Source organism: Meleagris gallopavo, chromosome 4, assembly GCF_000146605.3.
Source record: "Meleagris gallopavo isolate NT-WF06-2002-E0010 breed Aviagen turkey brand Nicholas breeding stock chromosome 4, Turkey_5.1, whole genome shotgun sequence".
NCBI classification, from domain to species: domain Eukaryota; kingdom Metazoa; phylum Chordata; class Aves; order Galliformes; family Phasianidae; genus Meleagris; species Meleagris gallopavo.
Genome location: NC_015014.2, coordinates 15,155,602 through 15,176,654, shown reverse-complemented (window position 1 = coordinate 15,176,654; position 21,053 = coordinate 15,155,602). Strand labels below are relative to the sequence as shown.

At 38.3% G+C, this 21,053-nt stretch overlaps 1 long non-coding RNA gene across 2 annotated transcripts in view; it reads left to right on the top strand.

The window, feature by feature from the left end:
• Positions 1 to 854: 854 nt before the first annotated feature.
• LOC109367192 overlaps positions 855 to 21,053 on the top strand; it is a 32,471-nt gene continuing 12,272 nt past the window's right edge. The window contains exons 1-2 of one of the 2 annotated variants that reach the window (XR_004159497.1): positions 855 to 872; positions 20,925 to 21,014. This is a non-coding gene — a long non-coding RNA (uncharacterized LOC109367192). Of the gene's footprint in view, positions 873 to 15,809; positions 15,904 to 20,924; positions 21,015 to 21,053 lie in introns of those variants that run through there. The other variant, XR_004159496.1, reaches the window with a different exon arrangement.

Here is a 21,053-nt window from a genome sequence, read left to right as displayed (position 1 = left end):
AAGAAGTTTAAGGAAATATCTCAGAGTATGTCATACTGGTGAAATAACTATATTAATGGATATTGTTTCTGGCAGTCTTATCTGGTAAAGACAGACTAGTTTTGTGATACAAATGTATACAACTATTTGAGTCAAATTTTCCAGTGGAAACTCAGGTTAAGACTTCTGCACAGTGATTTCACAATGATTTCACAGTGATTTTGACAAGCTGAGCCTCTAGAGTTCATTACTTCGTTAAATTCCTATGTAGGAAGTCCACTGTTAATTCACAAATGGTTGGATATGGACTAGCAAGTAGTGTCAGATTGCCATGACTAAAGCTAAGAAATTTGTTATGGGGGGGGATAAAAAAAATGTTTAATTTGAACTGGAAATCTCCTCTAGTATTTTGATGAATACAGCAGTGTGTTAAGAGTTCTTAAATAGCTTTCTTAAATAGGAAGTTAACTAAGATATTTAAATCTCGGGGTCAGTTTAAATGTAAAATCTAAGTGGTGGAGCAGAAACAGTGATACTCCCTGAATTTAGTGTGTTGAGAGTTCTCACAGGTCTTGTCAATGATGCATTTTAGCAGATTTCAACTACCAGGAGCTGTGATCCAAGAGGTCCAGCACTGACTATTTAACTTGGTACCAGGATAAACAATCCATTCAACATATGGAAAAGAGAAGCCCAGTCACTGTCAAAGTTGTAGCTTCAGGAGCCGGGACATGTTCTTGTGTAATGGCATGGGACCATTCATTATAACAGGTCAGTACTAGATGGACACCAGGTGAGAGCTGGCTTTGTTGGATTGAAAAGCATGGTGAGAATGGGACTGAGGCTCTAACTGAGGGGGCATCGACCAGAAGAACCATGACTATGAGAAACAGGTAACAAATCAAAAAATCATGAAGGTTGGAAAAGGCCAACCTTAGATTGTCTTGTCCAGCCATCAAATGGTTGCTGTGTTTGCAGTCTGTGATCATAAAGCTTTAAAACAAAAAACAAAAAACAGAAGAGGGAAGAAAATGTATTTCAGGCAGAAAACCAAAGGTTTTTTTAGAAGTGAGCCCAACTGAATTGTTGGGACTTTTGTCAACTGTGGGCAGCCCCTTTCCGTGGTGAGCTGAGGTCTGAGGCTGCTATCTGACAGTGAGGTGCCATCTGTATGTAGCATTAGTGAAAGTACGTTGTTTCTTCTGCTCAACCACTTTTGTACCAGAAAAGTATGTATTTAGGGCACGAACAAACACAAACTTCCACTGGGAAAGTTGTGAGTGCTTGTCCACTGGAAAGAAATTAAGCAGTGTTACCAAGACACGAGCATTAGAGTATTACTCACTGAACCTCGTATATCCAGTCTTAATTGTGTTTTAGGATTTTGTCTTGATTCTGGCAGTCACTGGCAAGAGGTAAGCTTTGCCCTTCCTTTTCAGAGTGAGTCATGAAGATCTGTGCCTTTGGCTTGGCTGATATAAACTGCATGAGCTGAAGTGAACTAACTCTGTGAGAGCTGGTGCCCATAAGGAGAAAAAAACAAACTGTTTCACTTATGTCCAGATGACTTGATCAGTAAATATACATTTTTTTTTATGCTCAGAAGGCAATTTATTTCCATCTGCCTTGCCTGTCACACTGCAGGGAAATATTTCTGAAATTAATCTTGGCTAGTTGCTTGTTGCAGAGTGGCAGCTGAATAACCAGTTGATGCTGTAAAGCCTTCAGGTAAAGCAGTAAATATTGTGACTCGACTGTAGGAAACAAAGTCAGTGAGTATTAATGGAGGCCAAAAATATCTGAAAAGATCTCGGTGGGGTTAAGACAAACTTTTCTGCAGTGTTTTAGATCAAATATTTAATGACATCTGTGTTTTCCTACCTAGTTGCTATAAAGTCTACATGTCTCCCAAACAGGTGTACATTGCTATTGTCTTTTTTTTCCTCTGAATTTTTGCACTAGAATGTCTAAGACGAGCATTAGGGCTATAAATGCTTAGTTTTATAATCTGGAAGTGGAGGTGGTTGATCAGATTTTAAAAAATTAAAATGCCTTTTTTAAGTAAGGTTTAAAACTGTCTCATTGAAAAAAAAGTTTTAGTGGAATGATGCTGGAAGATAAAAAAAAAAAAGGTTACTGTGTTAAAAATAAGGTTACTGTGTCACACCAGCCAAAACCTAATATCAAATAAACTGTTTCAGAAATAGTTACTGAAAAGGAAAAGATAAGATTTCCATACTGTATTTTTTTCACAGTGTAAAACCAAGGAAATGATGAACAGCAGCAGTATGAGCCCTCGCAAATGGACATGAACGTATTTCCTTTCCTAGGATCATTGTCATCATTACACTTGATGCAAGTTGCTCTTTATTCAGCGTTAGAGGTGTATCAGCTTTAAAATACCTACTGTTCTTTCATGAACTTTTGTCTATATACCTTAATGTGCGCTTTCATTCTGATAGATTTTATTTGGTTGTGTCCTTTTCCACAGTATAAACTGAATTTGGGATGCGTACAGCCAAAACTCCATCAGTTGCTGTTGAGCAGCATCTAAGTGTTTTTCAGAGAAAAAAGATATATGTATGATCATTCAGAACAAAACCTCCTCTGAAAATTATCTACCTTACAGTGCAGGCATACAACCTTAGCTCTTTGTTGTGTTTGTATACTGAGAGAAGTCCAATGAGACAGTGACTGATTGACCAGCCCTTCTCTGAAAATGTATCAGTAGCTTATATTCCAGTTAGTTAATTTTTATACCCAATTACTCAATTAGAACTATAAAAAAAATCTTTCTTAACAAATTTTGCATGTATATCTGCAATGATTTATGGAAGATTACAGCCTAGATAGATAAGCAGTAATTGATCATGGTAGTAAAGTAGTGTTAAGTCAGTGCAACTGCTCTGATATATACGTGCTTAATACATGATGTTCAATACCTTGAAAATATAAATTTTAAGCTGTATGTCAAGTTACACAGTCTTGATGCATCACATACATATCAACCAAATTTCTTGAGCTGCTGTGCCTTAGCTCTAATCTCTATATCAAATGATTCATTGATCAGTGTAAGAAGTGAGAAGGAAGAATTATTTTGTTATTCTCAGTGGTAAATCCTCTTGGAATGTCAGTGTGACTGAGTGTTTTGAAGTTTCAGCAGAGGACAAACTGACAGCCTGACTTATGGGTGAACATGAATTTACATGAGTTACACATGGTTTTGCTAACAGTGCTCTTGACCCTAGAATTTGTGTGATAATTGTTTCAGCATATAGTATGAAGCCAAGTTATTTTATGCTTAGTAATAGAAATAAGTTTTTTCAAATAAAGTAAAATGAAGTTATAGCATAAATAATTAAGAAACAGTTAATGGAAATTGAAAGGAGTGTAAAAAGTGGTGAATCTAATCTGTCCGTTCTGAGGGAATAACGTATTAAATGTGTGTCTTCTGCTAGTAGGAGCATTTGTATTTATCTTTCATTGATGTTTGCCAGCACCAGGCTGAGGTTAGCAGACAAAAGGGAACAAAGGAGGAGTTGGCATAGTGTCACAGGGTGACCAGAGAGGATTTGGCTTGGGGGCGATAGTGTCTGACTCCGTAACGTTAGCCCTGGTTCTTTTAACGGAGGCAGAGATGGCTTCTGTAAGTTCTAGATAGCTGCAAACCAGATGGGCTGGCCTGCTTCCCCTTGTTTCCCAAACCAAACTGTGAAACTGAACACCTGAAAGACTATGTAGTCATTGGTCGTAGCCAAAACGAATTCACAAGGGGAAAGTCATGCTTAATGAACTTAAGCTCATTTTATGGCAAAGTTACTAACCTAATTAACCAAGAGAAGCCAGAGATATAATTTTTATTTCAGTGAAGTTTTTGATACTGTTCTTCATAGTATACTTCTGGACAAAATGTCCGGTATACAGCTGGACTATATACAGTATACAGACAAAACGATAATGTGATGGGTGAACAGTTGACTGACAGGTCTTGCTCAGAGGGTTAGAATAATAGGCTGGGGTTCCGCAGGGCTCCGTTTTAGGGCCAGGTTGTTGGGTTTTTTATAACATTTTCATCAGTGACTTGGATACAGATCTTAAATGTATGCTAAGTAAGTCTGTGGATGACCAAATATCAGGAGAAGGTTGGTGATACCTTTGAGAGCAGAGAGATCTTCAATTGGAGGTTGAGAATCACCAACTTTCATCCTTATGGGTCCCTTCTGCCTCACAATGTTACCATGTCGTTCTTTGATTCTGTAATGTATGTAGTCTGACTTCTGTAAGGGACAGACCTCAGCCTCTTAAACTTTGCTCCTAAAAACTCTTAGAGCTACATAAATTTTTTTAACTTAAGATGCTGATGTTTGCTTTCTTGTTTATCCTACTCATTATCAAAAAGAAAAGTCCTACCCAAGCAATGCCCAATTTCTTGTACAGTTAGACAGCATCATGATAATGTTGGGAGAAAGTAGCAATAGTCCATTAAAAGTAAACACTATTCTCCACAAGCTAAAATGTTTTTCTGTGTTTGTCTCATTTATATAGAGCATTCAGTGCCTTTTGCAGTATGCTTTAAGGGAGACTTTTTTCTTCCCCATCTATTTGCAGTACAGTGCCCTCGTTATTTATTCTAGGTTTTTCACACTGTTGAACAAGATAGATAGTGGCTTGTCTGCAGGAGGGTTAGACTAGGCAGTGATGTAGTACTAAATCTCTGCACAAGCATGTCAACCGAGGTGACTGCCTGGCCGTTCACCAGATTTAACAATCACATTTTGAAAGCAGTGTGTTGACTGATGATAAATAACCAGAAAAACCCTGAAGTGGGCTGAAAGAAAGGCTCATGATCACAAGTATTTTTTGTGAATATTAAGGGTCATTGCCAACATCCTGCTCTGAGGTGTCCATACCCCTTCCCTGTGTTTGTAACGCTCAAACTTAAATTATTCATAAACTAGTGATTCCAAGAGGCTTTGAGCTCACTGCAAAACCCAGCATGCTTAAGCTGATTAATGAGAAGTCTGAACTGGTACTTTACAATGGGGATGAGTCATTAATATAGCAGGCAGCTTGCAACCAGGAGCAGTGGAAAGTGTGTGTGTAGGAGACTGAAGAAGCCACCTTGACTTAGGTTATGAGCAAAGGAAAACCTAGCCAACAGAATGAGTTAGTTACAGTGCTCCCAGGTGCTTAATTTCAGCTCATTGGTTAAAATGATAGATATCCTAGTAGTGTGTGATTCATATTATGATGAAACACAATCAAATACACTTGAATGGGATTAACATTGCTTTTTAGTGTATTGATGCCAGCAGGACAAGCGTCCTATGTTTAAAGATTGTAGCATTAATTCTGCCACTGTTTGCAAGGCACTTAAATTACTGTGCCGTCCTTCAAAGTTAAACTTCATTTCATGAATGTCTCAAAGATTTACACATGTTCTGTGCAAACAGGTTGCATAGTTCATGGGGTTCACAGCCCCATCTTGTGTCTGCTTGTATTCATTATCTTTTCATTACAGTTGAATAGAAGTATCAATTTTTAATTTTAGGATTTTTTTTTGGAGAAATGGGCAAACGATGATACATTGTATTCATGTGAAGAAATGAGTATCATACTTGAAAGTGACTAAACATTCATAGGAAAAATCTTCTCTTCCTGAATATTTAACAGGCTCTTGAATGATCAAAGTCCCTGTTACAATTTTAAAATAACGTGATAAAAATGAGTTTAAATTCTCTCGCATTTGCTTTTGTGACATCAAGAATAGGAGAAGCAATGTCAAATGCTTGATATCTTCCCACTTGTGTGGTAATCACTGAGTCATTGTACTGATACAAGCCAATTTAGAACACTTTACCCCTGCTATAAATGTTCAATCTAACTCGGCTGGGGAAATGGGAGTATCACCCACAAAACAAAATGCTCTGGAGAATTTTCCTTTTGCATGAGGTGATTACCAGCAGTATAAAAATCAAATTCAGTCTTGAAGGGTTTTCACTTCTGCAGTAGTAATTGGAAAAATAGTCTTGCATTCTGTTTCCAAAAAATTTCTCTGACTCATGTTAATTCTTTTCCACAATGTCTTGAAATGTGTTAGGAACACACTTTACTTGAATGCTTTCCCTTGATATGTGAATCAACAAGCTTCTTTTGCATAGATGGAGTAGGAAAGTTCTCTTGTCATTTATTTAATTGTGTAACTACAGATGAATGGATGTTGAGCCTGTCCATCTCACTGGTAAAAATTATTTACATCAGATTTCAAAGCAGTGTCACAGTTTATATTAAGCGGTATGATTTTTGGCCAAGATGCCATTGAGTAGCATGATTCCTCATTGAATCTACTTGCTGAATAATGCTTTTTATGAAATAGTAAATGCATCAACCAGCTTCAAGCTGGACCACTGAAAAAGTTATAATTCAATGACAGCTGTTTAAGTACCCCCCATTATGGGGGCATGCATATATTTGTTGTCAGATAACTGGAACTAAAATAAAGAGAAATGATTTGGAAATCATACTTAAAAGATAACATACTGCTATTTTGTTTGTTTATAAGAGGATCATAGAATGCTTTGAGTTGGAAGGGACTGTAAAGATCATCTAGTTCCAAATCCCCAGCTATAAGCAGCAATGCCTCCCATAGGCTAGGTTGCTCACAGCCCCATCCAGGCTGGCCTAGAGCATTTCCAGGGAGGGGGCATCCGCAACCTTATTAAGCAACCTCTTCCATGATCTCACTACCCTCACTGTGAAGAATTTCTTCCTAATATCTAGTCTAAATCTCCCCTCTTCCAGTTTAAAACTGTTTCCTGTTGCTACATGCCTTTACAAAAAGTCCTTCACAGCTTTCCTGTAGGTCCCCTTCAGGTACTGAAAGGTTACTGTAAGGTCCTTCGGGAGCCTTCTCTTCTCCAGGCTGAGGATCTCCAGTTTGTTTAGCCTGTCCTCATAGGGGAGATATTCCAGCCTTCTGATCATCTGTGTCCCTCCTCTGGACCTTCTCCAACAGCTCCATGTCCTTGTTGTGCCGGGGGCTCCAGAAGTAAACACAGTGTTCCAGGTGGGGTCTCAGAAGAACAGAGGGTCAAAGTCACTTCCCTTGACCTGCAGGTCACACATCTCTTGATGCAACCCAGGATATTGTTGGTCTTCTGGGCTGTGACTGCATATTGTTGGTTCATGTTGAATGTTTCATCAACCATTGCTCCCAAATCCTTCTCCTCAGGGCTGCTCTCAAGCTATTTTCCACGCAACCTGTATCTGTACTTGGAATTGCCCTGACTTAGGTGCAGGACCTAGCACTTGGCCTTGTTGACTTCATGAAGTTGGCACAGACCCACTTTTTAAGCCTGTCCAGGTTCCTGAGGATGGCATCCCTTCCTTCTCATGTCAACTGTACCACACAGCTCAGTGTCATCTGCAAACTTGCTGAGGGTGCACTCAATCCCACTGTCCGTGTCACCTACAAAGATATTAAATAATACCAGTCCTAGCACCAATCCCTGAGTAATGCCACTCATCACCAGTCTCCACTTGGACATTGAGTTATTGACTGCAACACTCTGAGTGCAACCATCCAGTCAATTCCTTTTCCAGTGAGTGCTGCATCTATCAAAACCATTTTTCTCCAATTTGGTAACCAGAATGTTATGTGGGAAGTATCAAATACTTTGCATTAGTCCACGTAGATGCTCTTCCTTTATCCACTAACAGTGTAACTCCATCATCAAGTTTGTCGGGCATGACTTGCCCTTAGTGAAGCCATATTGGTTACCACTAACCATCTTATCTTTATTTATCATCCAAATTTATGGCAAACTATACTTTTTGCCTCAGATTACACCTATTTATTTTTAATTTGGCTCAATTTTAGAATGGAATTTGTGCATAAACTGACCAGCTGGGCAGCTAAATGATAATATTGCTTGAGCATTTGCAAACATTTTGGCATCTGCCTGTAGTATCATGCAAGAGTGTTGCTCGCATTCAGTTCTGCATAAGTAATTCTCAAGGTATGGTTCTTTATCTAAATTTTCACCACACAAACTGTGTGCAAAGAAATTTTTCTATAGGTGATACCAGATAGATTTTGTGTTGCTTTCAGATTGCAAGGAGCCATGTTGGATATGTGCTATAATTTTCTGAAGCATGGACTGGTTTGGGGAGCTTTTTTTCCATCATCCTCAGCTCTGGAAAGCTCTGTAAAACTTGAATATACGAAAGGGCTCTACAACAGTGAGAATCTAAATGCTGAAGATGTCTTATTGCTCTGAGGAAGTACATTAATCTTGATGTGATTGTCACACAACAATGTGAGTTGTAGGATAAAAAATTGTATCAACTGTAGTTTGCCATATATGAACTGCATATTCTTTCAGTTTCTCCTCAGCATTTTAACTGAGCCCCTTTGTTAATACAAAATAAGTTTGGGTTATCATTCTCATTGGCATGACATAAATGAAATTATTCTTTATTTCAACTGAACTTCTGTAAATCACATGTGACTTACAATTTGAAGAAAAGTAGTCCAGGTTTTTGTTTTGTTTTCTACTTATGCTCAAAGTGAAGGGTATAATGAATGCAATTGCTGTGCTAGTAATATTTCACTCAAAATTTCCTGGTATAAATGCGGTTAGTCTGTTGTTATGGATGTAGTGAACAGAATTTATGTTTTGCCTCAACTGCTTTTTGTGCATCATCTGTATGGGGAGCATGCATCATTTTTTTCTCCAACGTGTTCAAATAGTAGTGGGGTTGATAGCTGTATTATTATTAGAGGCCCTGCTTTCAAACCATAAGGGCAGCTGTGGAGAAGAGAACATTTCCCTTTTGTTACACTCCATGTAGTTGTGTGACCAATTAATATTTGTGAATTGTACCTATTTGTGGTGATCACTTTTCTGTGTCACTGCACTTTTACACCAGTTCATTCCTAGATGCAGAGATCCCAGCCTAAAAGATAAATTTTAGTAAGCTACTGTGGCTAATATTAAGGAGTGACTGGAGGGAAAGTGTCATTCTAACAAATCTGACAAGTAATTTTCCATGTTTCTTTGATTATTTAAGAGAAGTTCTCAATTTCAAATACTTTGACAGAGCTTATCTGTAGAAGGCTCTTTATGGTAAGAATGGTGCCAGTAACAGTTCTGTTATGGAACTCAATCTGTGGCTGAAGAGATCATCAGTCCACATAGGTTTTCCTGCTTTACACATAGATGAGGCTTGCCCTCCTTCTTTAGCAGAGTGGCGTCTGACATACTTGACTCTTGCTAAGTGCCAAGCAGCTGCATCCCAACTACAGCAAGAAGTACCTTATGTGCATCTCTGAAACAAGCACCAGGGAGACGGAGCAGCAGATGCTCAGTAAGTTAGCAAACTGTGCTGTATGAACAGAACCAGGCTGTATAGTCCAGGGAAGAGGAGACCGAAAGGAGTCAATGATATCCTTAATTAAATAATCTTTGCTTTCACAAAACTTGCTAATGCTAACAAAACATACATGATCTGATGCTAAGCAGAACATCCCTTATCTACTTAAGAAGCCCAGTATGTCATTGTTATCTGGTTCAGTGTGGGTGCCCTCTCCAGTATATCACTCCAAAACTGCCAACTTGGAAAAAAACAAGGGGAGGGTAGTTTGTGGTCGTGAAGAGGAATACTGCTTACTTCCTCTCTGAGGGTCTTGAGACCCCCACCCCAAATAACTGAACATGTGCAAGGAGGTGAGACCCTATGTTAATGATTTTGGGAGAGAGTATTGAGTATGTATGTATGTACTCACCAGGGAAACCTTTTGTGTATGTAATACAGGTAATAAATATAAGCTGAAGGTCATTTGTTCAAGGTATGCATAGTTAAGGCAAAGATATCCCCTCATGCATCTAACATAAAAAGTAAAGAATGCCTACATAGTAACACCACATTGGAATTAGTGACGTTATTCCTGAATTTTGGATGACGTCAGGACAGTCTGTCTTGTATCAAACAACTGCTAAGAGAGGAAGGGAATTGTGTTCAGTGGAAATAGTATTAGAAATACTGACAGTAGGACCAGGAATGAATGCGAAGGAGGTTGAGGTTATGCACCAGGTAAAACACTACTGGTAACAGCAATTGAGTGCAGGAACCAATCATGATCATGCCATGCAATTTTTGTCACAAGAAGCTTTCCCGGACATCAGCTGGGAGTGATTTAAGGAAAGTTGAAGCTACTTGAAGCAGAGGTTTGACCTGGAAAACTCCTGAAGGCCCTTACAAACTTGCACTATGAAGATATTCTATATATGGAGGAGTAGTAAAGATTCCTATGGTATGTATCACTTTTGGAAGAGCAGATGTCTGCAAATATGTTCATAAAGGCAGGCTATTCTCCAGGGGTACAGGTGTGACCAGGCTTACACTGACATTGTAAGAGAAAAATTTGGTCTGGGAAAGGTCATTTTTACCTTGAACTCCATTCTCATACAATCTGTAAGACAGGAGAATTCAATCTGATCTTTCCTTTATCTAAGCCAAAAGAAAAAACAAAGCTAACAGTAACAAAGTCTAAGGAAGAGAAAAAGAAAACAAATACTCAGCTACTGTGTACTTAGGATCTAGTCCTTTAGGACTCTGCTCATCTTCTATGGTTTTCTAAGTAAGATTTATTAAATAATACTTTCCACTTATATAAGTGAGTTGTTCCTAATTTTACAGGAAACAAATGAGAGTTTAGTTTGTTTGTGTTTTGTGCCAGCAAGCTGAGAAGTAATCTTTTCCAACGCAAGTGAAAGCTCTGAATAGTTGTATGCTGAATTTCAGATGAAGCTAAATTTTTGAGGAATATCAATTTTAAAACACAGGTCAATTCTGTAGTCATTTGTAATGTTTGATCTGCTGTTGAATAGATCACAGTTGCAGTACATGCTCCTAATATCTTTATAGTTAAAATAATTGTTGCTGGTGTTTCTCAGAGCAATTGCTGGTTTCTTCCTTAGAAGCTAGGTAAAGTGATTCCCTACATTGGAGCTGAAGGAACACTTTAAAGAATATACTCACTGAAGATACCTAACAGGTAACTGATTCAGCAGCAGCACATCCTGTGAATCAGTTAAGAAATATCTGAACCATGCTGTCAGCTCTCCTCTCAGCCTGCTGGAGAGTTAACAGCAAATGAGTCAATGCTGGTTGCATTTGCTTACCTGTTCATACCCTATCCTCTTTCTATCTCTCGTGGAGCCCTCTTCCTCTTTCCTTAGATATGTTCTGTTTCAGATCAGGTCTCTAGGAGATCCAGAGTGCTCCTTCCAGAGTGGGCACCTGGGTGGAGATCTGTCCCATCCTATGCCCTAAAACTGCCCGTCTGTCTGTATTAGCTGTAAAGAGACTGATGTGACTGTTCCTACACAGATATTGCAGAATTCTAAAGTCAGCTTGGGTGAGAGGGAACTCCACTCAGAGAGTTGTGATGACCCAGACATCTTTCCTATGTTCCTCATTTCGCCATTTTCTCATATTCCACTTCAGTGGGACTTTATCTGAAATGAGGTACCACGTGACATGCATAAGCATATCAGCATTTGATCCTGCATTTATAATATTTTGCGTTTTGGAAAGATCCGATTCGGTGGAAAGCAAATGGGATTTTATTCATCTCTATACCTGCTCTCATAAGCACATATGTGCTTGTGTATATGCCTGTGTGTGTGCATTTATACTTAATTTAATTTGCATTTTTTTAATATGAAGTTTGGAAATGCATCAAAGTTAGAATGGAATAGTTTCAGTTGAAGGGGACCTACAAAATTCATTTGGTGCATGTTCCTGAAATTGCTCAGTGAAAACACTCACACAAAATGTGATACAGAATTGAAATGTATACTGTCTGCCTGGCAATGTGTAACAATCAGAGCTAGTGCTGTTCACAGGATTGCTGGTCCTGCAGCTCAGTACAGGGGACTTTTTATAGATAAACAATTATGTTTCAGAGATTTTTCTTTTAGATAATACTATTTATTAAAATAATATTTGTATGAGATAGAAACCTTTTTAAAATGAACTTATTTTTCTCATTTAATTTATTCTCTTAGTAAAGAGAATGTGTACTTGAGGAACTTGTAAAATTACTTGCAGAATTTATCCGCACTAACAATTTATGGGATCGTGATCTTTAAGTGGTCTTCAGTAAAGTATTACTTTGAAGCATAGACTGGGACTATGCTATTTTAAATAATCTTTACCAACATAAAATAAATTCTGACACATCTGAACATAGTTACTTGTTTCTATGCTGATTTCAAAGTCATTGCTTTAGTCAATGTGATCAATCAATATTATTTAGTATTATGTTCTAATTCTATTTAATGAAGACAGAGCTCAGGTGTCACACTTGGAGGTCATTCCTGATAAATTCATACGGATCAGAGAATCCTCCACTGCGGTAGGGGTCGGATGGGTTTAGCTAATCCCATACAGCTCCTATAGCATACTAACCTCTTAAACAGTTCTAATTAAGGATTCCTTTAGGATTATACGAACCTAGTTGACTTCAATTTTCCTGACAGGTCCCTTCATCTTTCCTCCCAACTCTAGGACATGATCATTCCTGTTGTTCTCCTTTGAGATCTCCCAACATCTTTCTCAGCATGCATACTGTAGCCTGCAGTCTGTATTCAGGAAGCATGCTTGTAATTGTCCAAGCCAGTTACCCCCCAGGCCTTGTTAAGACTTGAGAGAATGGTCCGCCCTTTTTTGCAATAACATGACATTGTTGGCTAATGTTATTCTTTGACTCACAATTCTTTTCTGTGCGCAGTTTGTTCTTCTTTGATTTAGTGAGTGCCTAAGTGCAGCATCTTAACACGTTCAGCTGCATCTTACCTATTTCAGTCACTTGTTCAATTTTGTCCTGATAATTTTGAATTGTAGTAAGGTCACTAAAATAAATTTAGGATGTTTATTGTCCCACTCTAATGCTGAAGAGCAAACATACAGTAAGTACAGACTTCAATATTTCTTCCAAATTCTTAATGAATGTATTAGTGTTACTGAACACAGTGTGCCTGTGAAATTATATGTGATAGAAACTTCCATTTTGAGAATTATCTGCTTGAGCGTCTGTCATCAACACAGTTACTTACAATCACTCTAAAACGCTTTTATTGACCTATGCTTCTCTTGTTGTTGAGGAGAATGTCAAGTGTGACACAGCAAAGCGTTTAGTAAAATAAAGTTATCTGACATCCACAAAGAAAATTATACTGACTCAGGAGGAAAAATAGTTTAGTTTGACTATTTGTTTTGATTTTGGCTTGAATTCTATTTGGTCTTTCTGGCTTCCAACAGTTGTTTTTATTTGGGTATTTCTCTAGCCGTTGAGCTTAGCTGATTCTTCTGTATTTCAGCTCCACACTTTTTTCTTTTCACTGCAAAGATGAGTGCAAGTTGGCTCTTTCCCAAAATATCAATCCCTCATTTCCATTCAGTAAAGCCTCAGGGATTTCTGTCTTCTTACTGTGCAAGCAGGGATGCAAACCAGCCTCAGTCCCACAGGGTTCTGAGGAGAATGCAGGCATCTCTGTCTGAGTTCATTTTGGGGAGCTCATGACACTTGCAGTGAGGAACCTGCTGAGCTGTTTTGCATGGAGACGAACAGAAGTCAGCAAGGACTCTTTTCACAGCCTCTAATCTTTCTTTCTGTTACTAAAGTAAAAAGGGCTTGAAGCAGTGGCACTAACAATGTGAATGTGCAGGTTTTTAAGGAGGTGGAAAAATCTGACATGTTTGTTCCTCTCAGCCTTCACTTCAGTGATATTGCTGAGAGCTCTGAACTCTGTGCAGCTTTCACGAGGCCAGAGTGACCCCGGTCATTCTGAGAGTTTGGGGCTTTTCCACAGCTGTGCACAATGCCTCCAGATCTGATGTTTAGGTAGCCAGTATTCCTGCTACTAAAAAAGAAAGCCCTAGCTTTTTCTTTCCTAGCAGTTCAGTTTTCACTGAGGACACTTGATATTTTCAGTGGAATTCGGAATGTTCCAAGGCTGAAGAGGATAAAGCTGTTTGTAAAGCTGGGAGTGTTGTGTGTTCTGGATGCATTTGCATGCGTTACTAATAGCACGCTGAGTCAGCCCCACACAACTGGTTATTTGAAGTCATGTATAACTAATGCACTGGTTGTCACTTATGAATGGGTGTCACTTGCTGGTCTGACCTAGGTGATGGGCAGCTCCTGCCTTGTCAACCACAGACATTTCTTAATGATATCAGCACTTCTAACTTGGTAACTTCATGAGCTTTGTTAATGCAAAACACAAATCTGGGTTTTAGGGAATTTGCTCACAAAAATATTCCTGTTGTATTCTGAAATGAGCTCAGCCTCATTTTTACAAATGGAGGATTTTAAGAGGAAGAAATAAAATAAACACGTGTTGTATTGAAACTTGATTTTAGGATTTTGCAGCAGTTGATAAACTTTTGTAAATGGTGTTTACACTCACTTGTAGACATCACGATGGATGTGTAACTACATTACGTCTTTTTTCTCTCCATAGGCCTCAGTCTTTACTCTTTTCACTTATTTGTCATTCCCAACTGAAGAGCACGAAAACGTTGGACTCATGCTATTGCCCTGACATTTATGTGTTTAATTGAACATCTCTTCTTCACTCACATGATCTGCTTAAGGAGGACAGTAACAGCCCCTTTTCACTATTACTGTTCTGAGTGATGCACTGGGACAGATAGATTCCTTCACACTCAGGCCACATGCAAGCATGGTGCTTTCTCCACATTTTCTTCACCTGGGTGTTTAGCATAGGGATAATTAAAAGCATTTATTTCTTTCTAGGCGTTGCAGTGGTATGTTTGCTCTCCGTGTCCCGCTGTCACAGGAATAAAATCACCAGACTGCCTTTAATGCTCTGTCATTCACAGCACGGGCTTCCAGCCATGTGCAGCATCGGCTGTTGTAGCTGGTGGGCAGGGGCTTTAGGGCATCCTAAACTGAACCGACTACTCAGTTATCCATCAGCTTCACACAACTAGTACATTAGAACTAAGAAAGCGAATAAATTAAGGCCATTTTAACACCTCTTCCTTATGCACGTTGTTTGGTATTTGCTATTTTGTTAAAGGATTTTTCACCCTTCAGGTAAGTTGGGCTTTATGGTCAAAATAGTTGTAAAAGATAAGTTATCAAATGGAAACAGCAGTTACTGGTTCACTTAGCTCCAGTATCCAGCCCCTAAAATAATCTGACATTTGGTGGAAAAGAAAAAATGTAACTGATTTCCTTTTCAAAGGGGAATTTTAACCTCACTGGCAGAGCAAATTGCAATTCATCTTGTAGCAGGAGATACGTTTGGATAGCAGGCAAAACAACTGAAAGACAATCTTTCATTCAGGAATCCCCAGATATTCCTTATTAACTATGTAATGAAAAATATGTGGGTGAAGCTCTTGCAAGTACATAAATACCGATATGAGATGGGCTTAGGCAGGAGAGAAATTAAGCTACCAGTGGTAAGAACTTAAAATAGCCCTGCTTAGTTACAGGTTGTACAAATGGTCAAAACCTAACCAGGAACGTGAGCAGCCCTGCGAGCAGGGGTCTGGACTAAGTGATCTCCAATGGGGCCTTCTCACTTCGGTGAACATGGGATGATCTCCAAAGTGGTCTTCTCTTGACAGTATAAGCATTAAAGGAGCTGACAGTTGGGTACTTGTATGAGAACTGTTAGGTCATAGTCTGAACTAGTGATTGAACACCTGGTGAAGAAGCATAACAGCCCTGGGAATACAGGTGTGAACAATTCACTTGTGTGACCAGGGTCCACCCCTCCTTAACCTCATTTACTGGCTGGCAAGTGTAAGGGGATTATTTCTACTTGGAGACTACTTTCTTCTGGGAGTTTTTTAGTGGGTCCTTACCTTGGGAGTGGGGTAAGTTTTTCCTTTCTTGTTATTGGATTCTGGTTAATACCTTTTTTGGGTTATCTGAAAACTGGTCGGAGGCAGTTATATATGCTTATTTCCTGCCGTGCAGTTCCTCTGCTTTACTTATCTCAGAATACGGGAGTGTTCAAGGTGGAATTACTCTCCAGTAATAATGAGGCTATATGTGATTGTAAGACTTTTTCAGGATTTATAATGGGAAAAAAAAAAATAGCTGATAACCAGAGAGATAGTAAATTAGAATACTTACATCTACTGCTAGGTTAGGTTACAGTTATGCTGCTTCCATTTAAAATTGCTTTTGTCTGTAGCTTGAGATAAAATGTTTTATTTATTTGCGATGAAACTAACTTAGCATTCAAAGACACATCACTGAGAAGACCAAATGTTAACATTTTGCTACCTTGTGCTGCCTAAACTGTTGGAGCATGAGCAGACCACTTGATTTGTTTTCCAAGTGTAGACAGTCTTAAAAAATGTTTCTACTTCTACCACAAGAGTGTTATGAGAGTGAAGGGAAAGAGGGTATAATTTTAAAAAAAGGTTATGAAATAAGAGAAACCCTTTTGTTTACTTTTCCCTGGCTTATAAAAAGGAAGGGGAAGGGAGGCTTTCTTAATGCTAGCTTAATACTGTATTGCAGATGTGGGTCAGTTAGCACTGTAATGCACACTGCTTATCAGGGCTTGCCCCTATAGTGAAGGAAGAGTCAATCATTAGGAGTTATTGCAGTAAATAATGTATTAAGTTCTACTTCGTATCTGACTTTTACTGCTTTTGTGTAGCAGTTGTGTCAGTTCTTCAGTTTAGAACTGATGTTCGGGTTCATGCAGGTAAATAATTTTACCATGGTGTGCTGCTCTCTCCCCTTCATTTACAAAGTGATGTTAAGTTGCTTGAGAACAGCAAGTTTTGGGAGAGAGCTCATCATTCCTTTAGAAAGTAAATGAGGGCTGGCAAGGCTGCCAGATGGCATGTAGGTCTTGGGCTATCCAAGATTGATAATCACAAACCTTTGTCAAGGGAAGAATTCTTAATTTACGTGATTCCAGATTTGAGAGCAGAAGACTGGAGGATGCTGAAGTACAAGTCTCTCCCAGAGCTTCTTTATTTCAAAACAAGATACAGACAGGCACCTGCTTATTCTTCAGGGAGGCCTCAGGGGGACAAGCAGACATTCACCTCACCATTCTTTTAATACCATGTCTGCAGAAAGTTCAAATACCCAATTTAAAAATTGATTTCACCTCTCAGAAGCTTAATGTTTTGCTTTTCACATTTTCTACTAAAAGCTTTCCCTCTGGAGTTGCTCTTCTGTATGGTTTAAAAAAGACATGTGGCAGCTTCAAGAAAAAAAAATTTCATAGTAAGATGAACGTTGTTCTGTAAGGTGGCTTTCCTCTTCTGTAATTAGTTTGAGACATAAAAGTATTGATCACAAGAAACTAAAATTGCATTTCTTTGTTTTAAAAGAATGATAAAAGGTGTACCGTAAGCAGTTCGATGTTACTGGGGGAGGTTATTTTTGTGATGTCCTAACTTCAGAGAAAATTCATGAGAAGCAGAGAGAGCAGCCATTAAAACTGATGTGGCCATCTGTGTTATATAGTTAAATATGTGACCTTTAGTAGCAGCATTCTCATCTAAGCTGCAGTGATATCAAGATGAGAGGTAGTGTTTGAGTTACAAAGGTGACAAGTCATTACTAGGCAGAGTTCCCTTGTTGGTTAAGTACGGTTTATGAATCTGAAAAATATTGATGTTGTGATCTCTTTATTTTACTAGTGCTACTGGTTCTTCTATCTGAAGCCATACATAATTCTTCATCCTGAACTAAGCATTGGAATTTGATAAAGGAAGTTGGGAAGATAAGTTCTGCCTCTTTTAATCACTGTGTCTCTATAACCCTGATAGGTAGTTCAGAGGTTCCTAAAAACAAGCAGCATATGAGCATTGAAACTCTACTTTGAAATTCTGCTGGCAAATCTTTTGCCTTGTCATTACTAGCTGTGCTGGCGGTTTCACTTGCTGTATGTTTTCCTGCTGCATATAACATTCAACTACATTTTATTCTTCCTTGTGCAGCCACTTGAAGAATTTGGGGCACACTTTGACTTGATGTACCAATTGTTAGCCAAAGCTGTTCTTTGATGATAACAGAAATTGAATGGTATTTTAGAATAAAAGAGTGAGAGCAAAAAGGAGCTGAAGGCCCTTAGATTTGATGTGTCGGATGAGGCAGCTTTAATATTTGCATCTCATGCACACAGTTTCGCTATTTCAGTCAAAGCTGGTAGGGGTTGAGTCTAATTCTCAGAGAAGTAAACAGGCATGAATTACTGTTAAAATATGCTTTAAAAATATGGTAATTAAATATTGCACATCAAATAATCTCAGAAGTTTGAGCATTTTGAAGTTATGGTAGTCCTGTTATTTTCTGTTAATTTTATGCTTGGAAAGCTGCATGTCATGTTGAGTATCCAGAATAATTAATTCTGGAAAACACAGGGCTTAAGAGAGATATTAGCAACTCAGTTTATCATTATCTTTTCAGTTGTGGAATTTATCCATGTTGTCTGTGCTAAAAAAAAAAAATGTGCATTGGCTCTGCACAAACTATTCTGCTTACCTCCATATGAAAAAGGATGCCTGATCCCACTTAGGAGCAAGTCTTCATACTGGACCTTTTATGTTACACTGGTGACTTGCTCTAAATGTAATCTTTTTATGCTTGAGTATGTATGAGAATTTCACCAAAAGTCTGTGTGCTTCTCTTGCCAAGAAAACAGACATATCCCATTGTAACTTTTTTCAGATAGGAAAATCAGTCAGTAGAGCTGCTAACTGATGCTGGTCACTCTTATAATAGTAGCCTGAAATAAGAGCATGAGAGAAGAATTCACATAATAGAAATAAATTCTGCAGATAATGTGCCTTCAAGATGAGCGTTAAAGATGTGAATGTGCAGGCAAGGGTGCCAAAGAAAAGATATGACCACACTGAGGAAGAGCAGGATTTCTGGTAGAAAAAGTCACTATTGCTGCATGGAGTGATGTAGCAAGCTAAGAATTGAGTATGACTGAGGACAGCTGGTTACACCACAGAGAACCTGGAATGCAGTAAATAGCCTTCACGCTTCTGCTGATCCCTGAGGGGAATTGGTAAAAGGGAGTAGCAGCTGAAAGGGAGCAGATTATGTTTGAAAGTCAGTGCTAAATGCTATGTGAGAATATAAAAGTTGTGAAAGAAGAGTAATCATTTAAAAATTGTATCTAAAGTGTGGACAATGTGAGAAATAAACTATTTGATACTGAGTGTCTGAAATTGAGGTTTGCAAGGCTTATCTCCTTTTTCCTGTGTTTGTAGAATTTTAACATTGTAGACTTGTTAGTACTACTGAATACATGCTATGACTACGATGTACAAAATTCTCATATGAAGAAGTTAATAAAAGAAAGAAGACTAAAGGAAAGGATAAAGATTAGGAAGTATCGAAGAGCAAAGAAATAAATTGAATTCAGTTATAATGTTAGTGAAATTTTGGTCATGTGCTAAGCATTTTCAATTTCAGTCTGGAATTTTGCATTTACTTTATCAATCTCAGTGTATCCTTGAGGTCTTCTAGCATGTTATGAATTTGTCCACCTACAGAAATGCAATGAAGATAGTTAATCAAGTTCAAATGTGCTGTATGTCTGCATTTACTAGGAATTCATTCCACTTATTTCTGCCCAACCACCACACTTGTTAAGGAGCATTGGGAAGTGGTTTCCAGTGCTGAGCTACGTGTTATAACATTGTAGATTAATGCGTGCACCTTTTTATTTATTTATTTTTATTATCCCTCATGTTCGTTCCGAATAGTTGTTTGTCAGAGGAAAGAAAAAGTCTTAATCCAGTTTTCCCAGTGAAGATATTATTTCTTCAGTATGTGGTGTTCACTCCATGCCCTTCATCTGTCATAAAATTAAGATAGTCATCAGCAATCATCAAGGAAGCATGACAAATACTGCTTTAGGGTAAAGAAGTTTTAATGCCACTTCTTTTGCGTATTATTTGGTGTCTTCTGTTAAACTGGTGGAGGTGAGTTTCCAAGTTAACTGCTCTTTTATTCATTTTTATCTACATTCTAAATTCAATTTAGCGGAACTATCCTATAAATTGTGAACTTTGAAGAATTACCTCATTAGTCTTGTTTGTGACAGGCTTAATTTTGAATTCCTTTCCACACTACTAGCCTCAGGACTGTTTGTTGTTTTTTTTTTTTCAGTGAATTTCTTCCTGAGTGTGTTAGGATTTTTCTAGTACATTTCTGTCTAGATTGTCAACTGCTATAAATCAGTACAGTCAAAATAGTTCCACTGAGATAATCTCCTGGTTTTCATATCAATTTCCTAGGGCTAACTCCAGCAGTCTTTGTTCTGGTAAAACTTTCATTTCTTCTCTGTGACCTTCAGCATTAACAACTGCTAAGGGGGGTGGATGGGAGGGGGCATTAGAAGTTCTTCTTTAATGGTCAATAACAGATCTCTAGAGAAGAATATAAGAAATTGTGTGTTAGGCAGCGTCATGTGTCATAAATATAGAATAAGGTGCTACTCGGCGTAATAAAGGACATAAAAATATGACTCGTTAAGGGAAAAACGTTTCCCAATATCGTTAGGTATTAAAACTGTAGGGGGGAGAAAAAAAAACATACAATAAGTTGTAGTTGTTCTTCCTCCTTTGGCCACTTTGAAATATAATATGAGAAGGGTAAAAACTGTAAAATGGAATTAAGAGGTAGGAGGATGAGTTATCTGCCTATAACAAAATAAATAACAGAATTACTGTTTCATTTCCATGTCTTGATACAATACAATTCCTTTTGGCCTCCTCTTACTTCTGCATGCCTTTATAGTCAGCATCCACTGTGTGGGCAGGAAAGACATGCTTTGTAATACATGAGAATGCAAGCAGTTGATCTGACACTTTATTATTTTCTTTTTCTCTCCCTATTTTAAATGTAGAATGAAGAAGGTTTCCTGCAGGAGGGGGTGGTGAATAATACTGATATTCCTGTGGATCCTGAGAATGAGGCATATGAAATGCCTCCAGAGGTAAATCTGTTGTGGTATTTGCTGTTTGTGCCCATAGGA